We start from the raw sequence: 14004 nt of genomic DNA on the forward strand, positions 1-14004 counted from the left end.
TACACTTGCTTCTTTTTTTCTAAAAGTGGTCACTCTCTTTCATGTAGGTCAAACTGCCATCCTGCCCTCTTTTTACCCTCCTCCTCATCCTTCTAACCATTGGACCCAAAGAGGGCATTCATTGTACTAAACTCCACCATTTGGATGATCTGCTTTTTATTGGCTTCTTTGGTGTGAAGCTGGCCAGAGGAGGAGCCTATCCCATTATCTATTGTTCTGTATTAAGTTCTGCTATGCCTTGGTGAAGAAGCAGCCTTTTGATGGCTTATGAGCTCATTCCACCAGAGCCAAGGCAGCTACTACGGAGGTATTGTTATGGTATGAATTCTCACTAATGGAATCTATGGCTGTAAGTCTCTATCAGATGAACAACTTACTAACCTTTAGTAACGCCTTATCTTCCATTTTAGTTATTTTTAAAGTATGATGTTTAAATTATCTTCATATTAGTTTTTTTTATTTTAAAGAATAATGGATGCCACAAAGTACAATGAGCTCCTTATTTTGTGCGCAATAATGTGTATCCTGATGGTTTCAGTAAAATAAAGAAGCAAGGATTACAGAGAAATTCACCATTGATGGTAAGTTACATTTCCATTACTTGCTTTGGTATTAGAAATTGGTTCTATAATTTTTAAGTAAAATTAGGGTGCTTGGTTGAAAGAAGCTTCATGATATGCTGATCCTTTAAAATAAATTGAAATACCTACTTTTCTGTAAACAAATATTGTATAGTAGGAATCGTTGAAATATATTATATTTTTTAAACTTTTTTGTTTTATATATATATATGTATATATATATATATATATATATATATATATATATATATATATATACATACATAGGCATAGACTGCTTCCTGTGATTTTACGAGAGGCATGGGGAGTTTAGGCGCAGAAATATGAAAGTAAAAGCACTGTGCCAGCAACATGGATGTGCATACTCCTCTAACTAACAACTATAGTTAAGAACTTTGCAGTCTATAATGTAATAGAGTGGATAAACTGGCATCTTAATGTGAAAGCATGTTATGAACTACAAGAACAGAATGCCTGTGCGGGTATAAAAGGCATGACATCGGATATCACATTCAAAATAGACTCAGCCACCGTGATCAAGACCGGCAAAGGTTGAAACGCGTTGGTGTAATGCTAAGGTCAATAATTTGATTTGGAAATCGAAGCCCCCAGGAGCGCAGTGTCTCTTTGGTTTGATATATATATATATATATATGTATTTATATATATATATTTTTCCAAAAACAAAATTCTCTTTCTATTTTAGCAAGAGAAAACCGCACTCTGTCATTGTGCCAAAAAAATACTTTAACTTTTAATGCATTAGTGAGATCATAAACAAACAAACAGGAATCCCCTGACGCGTTTCAACCTCACTGGACCTTGTTCACAGGTGTTTCCTGTGTACTACTTTTAGCGCTTTAAATAAGATACTCCAAAGTAACAGAAAAAATACTCAAAATTATACCACTTATCAAAAATTACTCCATAACATCACTAAATATATACACTTTAACAAAGAAAAATTAAACGCTTTTCTATATACATATTTACCAAATTATAACAGTGTTTTAACTACAATCCAGGGTGTTTTTCATTAGATTCCACATTGCAAAGCATTCTGGTATATGTAGTTTGTGACATTTCATTGAATCAAATTATTTTTGAATATATGTCATAACATCTCATTTCAGTGACTAATGAAGACTTCAAAACAATTTCTGAGGTGTATTAACAAAAATTATAGGGGCCCTCATTAATTTTTAATTTATGTTCACATTGGATTCATATCCATTTATTGCATATTACCTACAATAGCACAATCCCCAAAGTTTCTTATTAAAGAAGGCCCTCACTAAATCCTGCACATCTGATGTAAGAATATATTAATGTTTGGATATTATTCCTTCAGTCAACTTGTTTTTATAGCGCCAAAATTATTGATATCATGGAGAAAACCTGGGGAAGCGTTGCTCACATGGATGGTGCGATTGTTTGATACAGGAGCCTCTGGGGTGATGCTGGACCCAGGAGATGAACCAATGTTTTTATTTTTATGTTTAGAACTGACCCCACTATTCACAGGCAGTTCAGGATGATAATCAGATTAGTCTGTTACAGTTAGCAGTCATGGGGTTTAATCAAAAGTATCATGTGGAGTCAGAATGGCCACCAAATGATAAACTCTTGTATACATTGCGAGAGACTATGCGGAGAATCTAGGAAGAAGGTATGAAAACTGCCATTATTTCTGAATGATGCTCATAATCTGTTGGAGGCACCGGTAATAGTACCAGGGTGAAACAAAATAATTTTTTTGCTCCCCCAGTTTACAAACAGATGATAATGACTCTGCTAATTAATCAGACAGGAACACATTGAAAGGTATACTGGAGGCAGTCTGTGAATTGTGAGATTTGGGTGAGTGGATAACACCTGGAAGAGCCTCCCGGTCTGAGGGCTGCATAGATAACAATAGGGCATCTCGGAGAGATATGTTTATGGCATTGTTGAAGGGTGGTGTGAATAAAGAACATATAGATGGAATAGATACCAAGAGTCTGTGGGAAATGTATCATAAGCGAGGGTTGGACAGGAAAAAGGGGAGCAGGAAGGTGAATATGCAGAATAATAAGCAGATGAGTTAGGATAAATCAGAAGTGAAGGAGGAAGAGAGAGAGAAAGAGAGAGAGAGAGAGAGAGAGAGAGAAAAGCAGACCCTCAAAGGTGAAGGAAGAGGAAGACCTGGACACTGATTGGTTGATTGATCTCAATGGGGGGAAGAGGAGTTGCCCCCCCAGGTATAAGAACCTATATCTGAATTCGACCTGCATGCAAGTCAACAAGTTGGAATCAGATTAGGAAACAGGACAAGCTCTGGTACAGGGATGGGATCGCAAGGATATTAGACCCCATGTTGAATTAGAAATTTATGGGAAACAGAAAGTCCAGACCCGGGTGGATACTGGAGCAAGGCCTACATGGGAATCCAAAAAAGTTTCAAGGACAGCATTGCACCAGCACAGTGTTGGGTGGGAAAAAAACCGCCATGCAAACCAAGGTCCAAATGAAAATAAGGAGAACACCAAAAAGAGAATGCACTGTCTTGATAGTGCCCCTCTTTGAATTTATCCTTGGAATTGATATTCTGAAGTGGATGCCTCTATATTTGGAAGATAGGTGCAATCAATTTGGATAGAAAAGATACATTTCTGTGAGAGCAGTGGGAGGGGGGTCATTCAAAAATACCTCCAGGAAAGGTTCCCCCAGCCACCAAAGTGGTTATTTACAATTTTTAAAATTTCCAATGGGCTATGTGCATAGCCCTACCATCTGTCACCAGATGGTGGCAGAACACCTGGATGAAGTACCTGTCATTTCAGGGTTGCAGCTTTGTGATGGTGAAGGGAGAAACCCAAGAACAGATGCAGACTCAGTTGGACAGGATTATAGAACATTTGCAGAGAAAAAGGTGGGAGATAACTCCCTCCCAGATCCCTCCCAAAGTGTGACATTTTTAGGAATTCAATGGAATCGAGGACATAGGGAGGTGTTGCCACAGGTGAGACAAAAGATACTGTAATTTGCTACACCCCGTAATAAGCAGGAAACCCAGTGGTTAATTGGATTGTTTGGCTTTTGGAGGCAGCATATCCCTCACTTAAGTCAGATTTTGGCCCCTTTGTACAAAGTATCTCGGAAGAATCATGAGTATGAATGGGGAGAGCAGCAGCAGTGTGCTTTTGAATTGGCAAAGGAGGCCATACGACATGACTTGTGGCCAGTACAGGAGGGAGACATTGAGTTACATGTGCTCGTTCAGGGGCAATACACAAACTGGATTATGCGGCAAAAATAGGGAAGACAGATGGTGCCCCTAGGTTTCTGGACCAAAAGGTTACCAGATGCTGGAGAGCAGTACACTCCATTTGAAAAACAGTAACTGGCATGTTATGCTATCTGGTGGATACTCAACAGATGACAATAGGGCACACTGTGATTCTGAGGCCTGAGATTCCAATAACGCAGTAGGTGATGAGTTCACCCAAAACTCACCGAATAGGGCATGCACAAGAAGCAAGTGTCATTTATTGGAAATGGTACATACAGGACAGGGCGCAGGTGGAACCACCGGGTACAGTGGCCCTCCATAAAAAGGTGGCATAGGGTCCCGTGCAAGAGGAAGAGGTGTTGCAGGAGGGGCCAGAGATAAAAGAGTCACCAGTGAAGTTGGGTGAGCCATTCAAGTCATTGTCCCCTGAGGATAGGAAACATGTGTGGTTCACTGATGGTTCAGCAAAGTATATGGGGACCAAGAGACTTTGGAAGGCAGTCTCCTATAACCCTGTAACCAAGAAGCGGCTTTCCACTACTGGAGAAGGGAAGAGTAGTCAATATGCAGAATTATATGCCGCTTGTCAAGCTTTAAAACAAGTACCTGGGAAATGTGAACATTTATACTCATTCCTGGTCTGCTGCCAATGGGCTAGCTACTTTTCTTCCCATATGGCATGCACATAACTGGGAAATACATTCTAAGAAGGTGTGGGGCAAGGAATTGGAGCAGGAGATTTGGGAAATGTTAGAGCAAAGTAAAGTCACTGTATATCATGTAAACGCCCACTGTCCCACTGACTCATTAAAACAATGGTTTAATTCCCTTGCAAGTGAAAAGGCCAACATCTCATAAAAGACGGGGAGACTTGGCGCTCAGACAGGAGCTCGTCTGTGGAACCGACATGATTGCCCAGTATCGAATTGTGATCCCGATTGGGTCTCCTGCCTGACTGATTTGAGTGCTCCCTCAGTCGCGCTGGCGAGTATGATGACTCAAACAGAATCGGTGAAGTATTTTAAATCTTGATTATTTAGCTCATGTATACCAGCTCAGAGAATGCATTGCATATTTCTTTTAAAGTCTTGACCACTTGATATATGCATTTATCTTTGTATATACACAAATTCTGCTGCACTTGAGTTATATGCTTATTCTCATATATTTGTATGACTTTTATTTGATATTTGGGAAGTGCCTTAATAAACTCATTATTATGACTAAGAGTGCTGAATTCTTTTGGCATCATGTCCTGTTAGTTTAAGGGAAAGGAGTACAATACAGAATGAAGTGTTTTTCGCTACCCTGTAGTGTGTACTGATATGACTGTAAACTGAGCTATTACATTTACCAATGTATGCATGAATATAAATATGGGTTTTCTTTTGAGAACCATATTTTAATAATTTTAAGAAGACAAGCATCATTCACCATGACATAAATAATATTCTGTATCAGTAATAGCCCTGGAGTACAAACTCCAGATAGAATTATCTCATCAAATAACTTTTCACTAAGCTGATAACCTTTGATAAGCCAACCATTTCCCCCATATTTTATCGTGTTTTTGGGGGCATCAGCATGCTTCAGAAATTGGTCTCTTTTGGTGGGCATACCTGTTAACTCCCTATAGCCAGCACCGAAGGGGGAGTAGGCTGTTTCCAGTGACAGGCAATATGTCTTTTTGCCACCAAGCAGTTCATCCCTATGAAAATCCTTTTTGCACAGCCCTCCAAGTTCCTCTTAAAGACCAACAAGGCCACTCAAGGACTCAAATCAATGGGATGGCCGAGAACCACCATGAAGTCGGAACCCTCACCTCCTAAAATCGGCGCAGAACCGGGCTGTCCCAGGACACATGGTAAAAATCAGCATCAGGGAAAGAACCAATGTGCACATATGGCCTGGACCACCCAGTCCATCTGCTGTAACCGAAAGGGGGATATGTGAGTGGTATGAAGATATTTAATTTGGATCATTCTCAAGCATGATGAAATTGCCAGTTCTCTTGTGGCTAACTGTGCTTTTCTCTGGTCTTCTTCATCTAGTACACCAACCCATTTCTCCCATTTCCGTCGCAGGTACTTGAACCTGTCTGATGCATTGATTATCAATGAGTGATATCCCTGATAAGGCTCCCTTGCCTAAGCACCAGAATGAGAACTTTTGCTTAAATTGACTATATTCAGGAATCTGGACATCTATTGTGAGATGAGCCTGTAAGGCATTGCCAACTGGCTGAAATGAAAAAAAATTGCATGTGGGACAAAGCCTAAAGGTCTTGTGATTCCTCAAAGGACATTAGAGTGCCTCCCTGGCTAATGTCCCCAGATTACGTGATTCCAGTTTGCCAAGTACCCCACCAGAGAGGGATCATATCTGTCAGATGGTGATCCCATCAGATTAAGCATAGAGCCACCCCCAGCAGTCTGTGGTTAGGGGCAGCCAGTCCCCATATAACAGACCAAGAAGCCCTTTGACCCCCAGCAAGTGTAGCTCCAGATGGGGGAGTAAGAACATTTTAAAGAATACACTGTGTCTCATTGGACTGAAGGGCAGGCAATTCCACCCACGCAATTCCCTGTCTAGGGCTGTTGCAAGTGAGTGGAACTTAAGGGACCAGGCCAATTCTGGAAGTTATAAGATAGGAATCCCCAGGTACATAAATGAGCTCAGACGAACTGGAAATGCAGAGCACCAGCAATACGCCACAGCCTCTCCAGCCACCACCACCAAAAGTGACTTGTGTGCATTGACCCGCAGACCAGAGGCCTTCTCATAGAGGTGGAAGATGTTAAGCTGCCTGAGGCTTGTGAATCACTAAGGAAGAGTAGTACATCATTTGCATAAAGGACAATGCGGTCTTCGGCACTCCCCTCACATCGCCAGCCCTAAATCTGAGTGTCACATTGCATCAAGCATGCTAGGTGTTCTATGGCGAGGGCGAATAGCAACAAGAATAAAGGGCACCTTTGATGTGTACCTCTGCGGATCGGGAAGGATGGGGATAGATCTCTGTTAGACCTGACAGCCTTAGGGTGGTCACCCCTAACTTTTTGCCTGCCTCCCTCCACTTTTTGGACACAGTTTTTCTCGTTTTTAGACTCTGCGCACTTTACCACTGCTAACCAGTGCTAAAGTGCATATGTTCTCTCCCTTTAAACATGGTAACATTGGATCCTACCCATTTGGACTATTTGATTTACGTACAAGTCCCTAGTAGAGTGCACTATATGTGCCCAGGGCCTGTAGATTAAATGCTACTAGTGAGACTGCAGCACTGGTTGTACCACCCATTTTAGTAGCCCCTTTACCTTGTCTCAGGCCTGCCATTGCAAGGCCTGTGTGTGCAGTTTCACTGTCACTTCGACTTGGCATTTAAAAGTACTTGCCAAGCCTAAAACTCCCCTTTTTCTACATCTAAGTCACCACTAATTTGTGCCCTAGGTAACCCCTAGAGCAGGGTGCTGAGTGGGTAAAAGGCAGGACATGTACCTGTGTAGTTTACATGTCCTGGTAGTGTAAAACTCCTAAATTCGTTTTTACACTACTGTGAGGCCTGCTCCCTTCATAGGCTAACATTGGGGCTGCCCTCATACATTATTGAAGTGGTAGCTGCTGATCTGAAAGGAGTAGGAAGGTCATATTTAGTATGGCCAGAATGGTAATACAAAATCCTGCTGACTGGTGAAGTTAGATTTAATATTACTATTTTAGAAATGCCACTTTTAGAAAGTGAGCATTTCTCTGCACTTAAATCTTTCTCTGCCTTACAATCCACGTCTGACTGAGTTTAGTTGACAGCTCCTTGTGCATTCACTCAGACACACCCCAAACACAGGGTACTCAGCCTCACTTGCATACATCTGCATTTTGAATGGGTCTTCCTGGGCTGGGAGGGTGGAGGGCCTGCTCTCACACAAAGGACTGCCACACCCCCTACTGGGACCTTGGCAGACAGGATTGAACTGAAAGGGGACCTGGTGCACTTCTAAGCCTCTCTTTGAAGTCTCCCCCACTTCAAAGGCACATTAAGGTATAAAACAGGGCCTCTGCCCTACCACCTCAGACACTTCCTGGAGAAGAAAACTTGTAACCAGAACCTGCATCCTGCCAAGAAGAACTGCCTGGCTGCCCAAAGGACTCACCTGACTGCTTTCTACAAAGGACTGCTGCCTTGCTGTGGCCCTGCTGCCTTGCTGAACTCTTGCCTTGCTGCAGAAGTGTTCTCCAAGGGCTTGGATAGAGCTTGCCTCCTGTTCCCTGAAGTATCAGGACCAAAAAGACTTCTTTCTTTCAACTGGACTCCTTGTGCGGCGAAAAATTCGACGTACAGCTTGTTCCGCGGTGAAAAAGTCACTGCACGCCGACCCGGGACGCCGCGCTCGACTTCGCAAGGAAAAGATCGACGCGGTGCCTGCGGTGCGACCGGAACTTCGACGCATGGCCCGCCTGGACAACGCCGCCTGACTTACAGAGGGGAAATCGACGCAGCGCCTGCCGTGAGGAAGAAAATTCCACTCACAGCCCACCAGAACGACGCGCAGCCGGACAACAAGCCCAAGATTCCAAGCACAGACCCTGGGGCTTCTAAAAAACCCCGTGACCCACAGAGGAGACCTGTCCGTGCACCGGAAATCGACGCAACGTTTTCCCCGCGTGAAAAATAACGACGCAAGTCCGTGTGTGAAGGGGCGAAACCGACGCACACACCATTTTCCACGCATCTCCACCTCTGCGGCCCTTTGCGGAGATTTTTTTACTCCAAACCAGGTAGTTTGTGCTTGAAAGAGACTTGTTTGCTTTTTAAAGACTTAAGACACTTTGGGGGTGATTCTGACCCCGGCAGTTCACTACCGCCGGGGCCAGGGTCGGCGGGAGCACCGCCAACAGGCTGGCGGTGCCCCGCAGGGCATTCTGACCGCGGCGGTTTTGCCGTGGTCAGAAAGGGAAAACCGGCGGTCTCCTGCCAGTTTTCCGCTGCCCTGGGAATCCCCCATGGCGGCGCAGCTTGCTGCGCCGCCATGGGGGATTCTGACAGCCCATACCGCCATCCTGTTCCTGGCGGTTCTCCCGCCAGGAACAGGATGGCGGTATGGGTTGTCGTGGGGCCCCTCGGGGCCCCTGCAGTGCCCATGCCAATGGCATGGGCACTGCAGGGGCCCCCGTAAGAGGGCCCCACATTGTATTTCAGTGTCTGCATTGCAGACACTGAAATACGCGACGGGTGCCACTGCACCCGTCGCACCTTCCCACTCCGCCGGCTCAATTCTGAGCCGGCGTCCTCGTGGGAAGGCTCTTTTGCACTGGGCTGGCGGGCGGCCTTTTGGCGGCCGCCCGCCAGCCCAGTGCAAAAGCCAGAATCACCGCAGCGGTCTTATGACCGCGGAGCGGTGTTCTGGAGGGGGGAACTCTGGCGGGCGGCCTCCGCCGTCCGTCAGGGTTAGAATGACCCCCTTTATATCACTTTCCAGTGATACCTCTACAATTTCTTATTGCATCTGTTATCATTTTGGCCTGCAAATACCCAGATAAACATTATATATTTTTCTAAACACTGTGTGGGGTATTTTTGTGGTGCAATATTGTGTTATTGTATGATTTATTGCACAAATACTTTACACATTGCCTTCTAAGTTAAGCCTGACTGCTCAGTGTCAAGCTACCAGAGGGTGGGCACAGGATAATTTGGATTGTGTGTGACTTACCCTGACTAGAGTGAGGGTCCTTCCTTGGACAGGGGGTAACCTGACTGCCAACCAAAGACCCCATTTCTAACAATCTCCATGCCCTGGACCTGGGCTGTGGGTGTATTACACAGGAGGCTCACCATTTTCTGGAAGGATTGGCTGAAGCCAGCTGGTTGGACAACAGTCTTGAGTAATGACCAGGAGACCTTATTGAACGCCTTTTGGAATTCAATCAGAAGAATGGCTGGGTCATGATATAGGCAGTGTGATTGATAGACTGCTGATTGTGTTAAATGGATGCAGTGTCAGGTGCTTCTACCTGTCATAAAGCCACATTGATGAGTACATATGAGTTGTGACAACGTTCAACTCATGCTAGTCACTGAGGCTTTAATGAATATCTTGATGTTTACATTGATAAGGGAAATCAGTCAATAGGATCGCCAATGTCCTGCACGCAATCTCGCTTTGGGCACGACAATGATCATAGCTTTATCTAAGTCTGGGGGAAATAAGCCTTGGGATAGCGCCTCCTTATAGGGGTCCAGCAATTGGGGCACCATTTAAGCGCAACAGCGCTAAAGTATTCAACAGAAAAGCCATCGGGGCCTGAGGTCTTGCCTAATTGGAGACCAGATATGGCCTGATCCACTTCTTCAGCAGTTAAGGGGAAATCTAATTCCCAGGCCAGAAGGGGCAGAATCAAAGGTAGGGCTATATCTTTAAAGAGGGGACTCTCGACCTCACATGGGGAGGAGGGGCCGGAATCTCCTCAAAAAGATTTTGATAGAATGCCAAATATTTGAGCAATTATGAATGGTTCCTCATAAGAGATTACCCGAGGAATCTGTGATGGCTGGCACAATCCTGTTGGAGATGTTACTGGCTCCCAGCCTATATAGTAGCTTGCCTGATTTGTTTTCTGATTTGTAAACCCTTTGGGTTGATGCCCTCCAACACTGTTTTGCCTCCTTCAGGGAGACCTGCCTTAGTTTGTACCGTGGCACCACCAAATAGGCAACCCACTTCGCCTGAGTCATGACCATCTACCCAGTGGTCCAAGGCGAGCGTATGGGTCTCCAGGTCTACTATTTGTGCCTGCTGCAATAATTCTTTGGTGTGGTGAGCCACAGACTGGTGATCCGACTACCAATGGCCTGGTAGAGCGGACCGCCGTATTACGAGTTTGGCGGTTGTTCCAACAGATGACCACCAGTGGCCCGCCGGCACTGCCAGGCAGCACAGACTGCCAAGGTTACGAGGAAGCACAAACAGGCCAGCGGACCCTATGTTTCCGCCAGACTCATTATGAGGTTGCACACCCTGGGGGTCCAACCACCATGTACAAGCTGGAAGGAACGGACACAATAAAAGGAGTCACTCACCTGCAGGCAGCTGTACATGTCCAGAGCCGCCATGGAGCCCATCACAGACGTCATGCCGCTGCTCATCAAAGACAGCATAATCCATGCCGTCGTGGATGACACAAACCGTAAGTACACACACCTACCTGCATCACCTTATAAAAACAACGCATAGCACCAGGGAATACATCATGGAGGGGGTACGACATTGGCAGCAGCTACACATCCAAACAATACACACTCACTGACACACAGCAACACGGACACCTACACACTCAAAAAGCACACAGTTTGGCCAACACACACACACACACACACACACACACTGCAACACTACACAAACACACTCAGCCACACAGACTAGGCACAGGGACACTGAAGGCTACACAACTGTGTCACACACAGCAACAATAAAACATCCACAGCACACATACAAATACAATGCACACACACACACACATTCAACACTGGCCAGAAACTGTCCACACATACAAGAGGCATACCTATCTCTATGGCGTGGAACACAAACAACACCACCATGAAACAACCCTGCATTGGACACACACATCACACCCATCACAGCACAATGGAAGCACAATGGCAAGCACAAGACAATGAGAGACAAACAGACAAAAAAAAACATCAAAACTATACCTACCAAATTGGGATGGCGCCATATGTGACACCCAGGGAAGGAGAATGCACTGGGACATATATCGCTTTCAATAGGACCCTCAAACATAAATGTCCACATGAAATGGTCTTACATGGGTCTCAGGGAAAAACAACACATATAGCAATTCTCAGGCACAACCAAACAATGGGGAAGGACAAGCCAACAAAGCACATACACCTCCTACTGCATAGGACATATCTCCACAAGAACTAACTGCAAGGGACACACACTTAAATAGTCACATGCACAAGCAAATGCAAACACAGTCAGAATAACACACTCTGGCCCTCATTACGAGCCTGGCGGTCTGTGACCGCCAGGCTCGCGGTTGGTGGGAGCACCGCCGACAGCCCGGCGGTGCCCCGCAGGGCATTCTGACCGCGGCGCTTTGGCCGCGGTCAGTGCAGGAAAACCGGCGGTCTCCCGCCGGTTTTCCGCTGCCCGTTGGAATCCTCCAAGGCGGCGCAGCTTGCTGCGCCGCCTTGGGGATTCTGACACCCCCTACCGCCATCCTGTTCCTGGCGGTTCGCCCGCCAGGAACAGGATGGCGGTAGGGGGTGTCGCGGGGCCCCGTAAGAGGGCCCCGCTTGTATTTCACTGTCTGCATAGCAGACAGTGAAATACGCGACGGGTGCAGTAGCACCCGTCGCACCTTCCCACTCCGCCGGCTCGATTACGAGCCGGCTTCATCGTGGGAAGGTTGTTTTCCCCTGGGCTGGCGGGCGGCCTTTCGGCACCCGCCAAGGTCCGAATGAGGGCCTCTATGTCTGCACAAACTAAACTCAAGATGACACACAACACATGTACAGATGCCAGATTTGGGGACAACTCCAACACCATACATGCCCACATTGAACAACACAAAAAGAAATACTTTCTATAACAAACACAACACAATGTTATAACACCAACACTGCATTTACACAAACATATACATACACTCAACATACAACCTTCTCTTGGGGAATAACATCATGGCACACAAACTCACATATTGCAAACAACACCACATGGAGCTGCAAGCAGGTTCAGACACAAACTACTGCAGGCACACAACCAAAGTCACTCACAAACAACAGAAAGCTAGAAAATGAATTGCCGGACAAATGCATACCCAAAAAACTAAACTGTTTGAATTTATTATTAATAAATATAATAAATTCCTGGCCCTTGGCCAGTCCGTTGTCATTTGTCATAATGGCACAGTGTTGTGCCCAAATTTGACTCCTAACTGCCATGTGACCTCCACAGGAAGGGGCATCAAGGGGGCAGGCAGGCACCTCAGGGACTATCCGGGGGTGGGTCTGGGGGATACGTTTTGGGAGGGTGGGGTTTGGTCTTGGGAGAAGGAGTTTTTTTTTTAGGAGGGGTGGACTTATTCTTGGTTGGAGGTGGGTATGAGTGCTAGCAGGGGGGCAGGGGAGGCCTTAGAGGTGGAAAGGAAGGACTGGGAACTGGCAATACCCCTTTTGGGTGTGGTACGGGGGAGAACATGGGTAAGTTCAAGGTCACAGAGGAAAAGCTTCTTAGACACACGGAAACGGTCAACAGAAGTAGGTCAGGATGTGAGGGTGCGGGAGTGCTCGTCAGATGTGTAGGTGTGGATGTGTGGGTGCGTGCTTAAGCGAAGTATGCTTGTGTGTATTGGACATCTGTTGTGTGGTTGAGTGAGGGCATTTATGTGTCTTGGGCTTAGCGGGGTGGAGGTGCTGGGGGTTGCCGTGGTGGGTGACTGGCTGTCTTTTGGGGTGGTGACAGCAGGTATGGTGGATGTGGTGCATCACGTGTGTCTGTAGTTGTGGTGTCTGCAGGTGTGGTGCTTAGGGTGGATGTATGAAGGTCTGCTGGAAAGGTGTTGGTGGGTAGAATCGGTGTGGTGACTGTCAGTGACTGTTGTGGTGGTGTCTGTAGGTATGCCAGATGTGTGTGTGATGCTGCGGGGTTTCATGGGAAGTTGTGACTGTTACTGTGTCCGTTGGTGGATGTTGTCTGTGTACGTGCCAGTGTATCTTCTGGTGTTTGTGTTTGTGAGCACTCTGTGTGTCTGCTGAGGTGGATGCATGGGAATCTGTTTGTGTGCTTTGGCTAGGTCAGGGAAGTGGGGATTTGGACTGGAAAGAGGGAGGTGGAGGGGGGTGGTAGACAAAGAGTGACTGATCAGTGTGGAGGCCAGAGCCTGAAAAGACCTCTGTAGGCCAGCCATTGCACCATGAATGCCTTCCAGGAACATGTTTGTCTACTGGAGTTGGGTCGCTAGTCCCTGGATGGCATTCACAGTGGAGGACTGACCCACATATATGTTTTTCAGGTGGTCAATAGCCTCCTCACTGAGGGCAGCAGGGGCTGCAGGGGCTCTGTCAGAGGTGCCTGCAGCAAAGGAGATGCCTACCCTCTTCAATGAGAGGGCATGGCCAATAGG

The sequence above is a fragment of the Pleurodeles waltl genome, chromosome 6 (genome assembly GCF_031143425.1).
Source record: "Pleurodeles waltl isolate 20211129_DDA chromosome 6, aPleWal1.hap1.20221129, whole genome shotgun sequence".
Lineage (NCBI taxonomy): Eukaryota > Metazoa > Chordata > Amphibia > Caudata > Salamandridae > Pleurodeles > Pleurodeles waltl.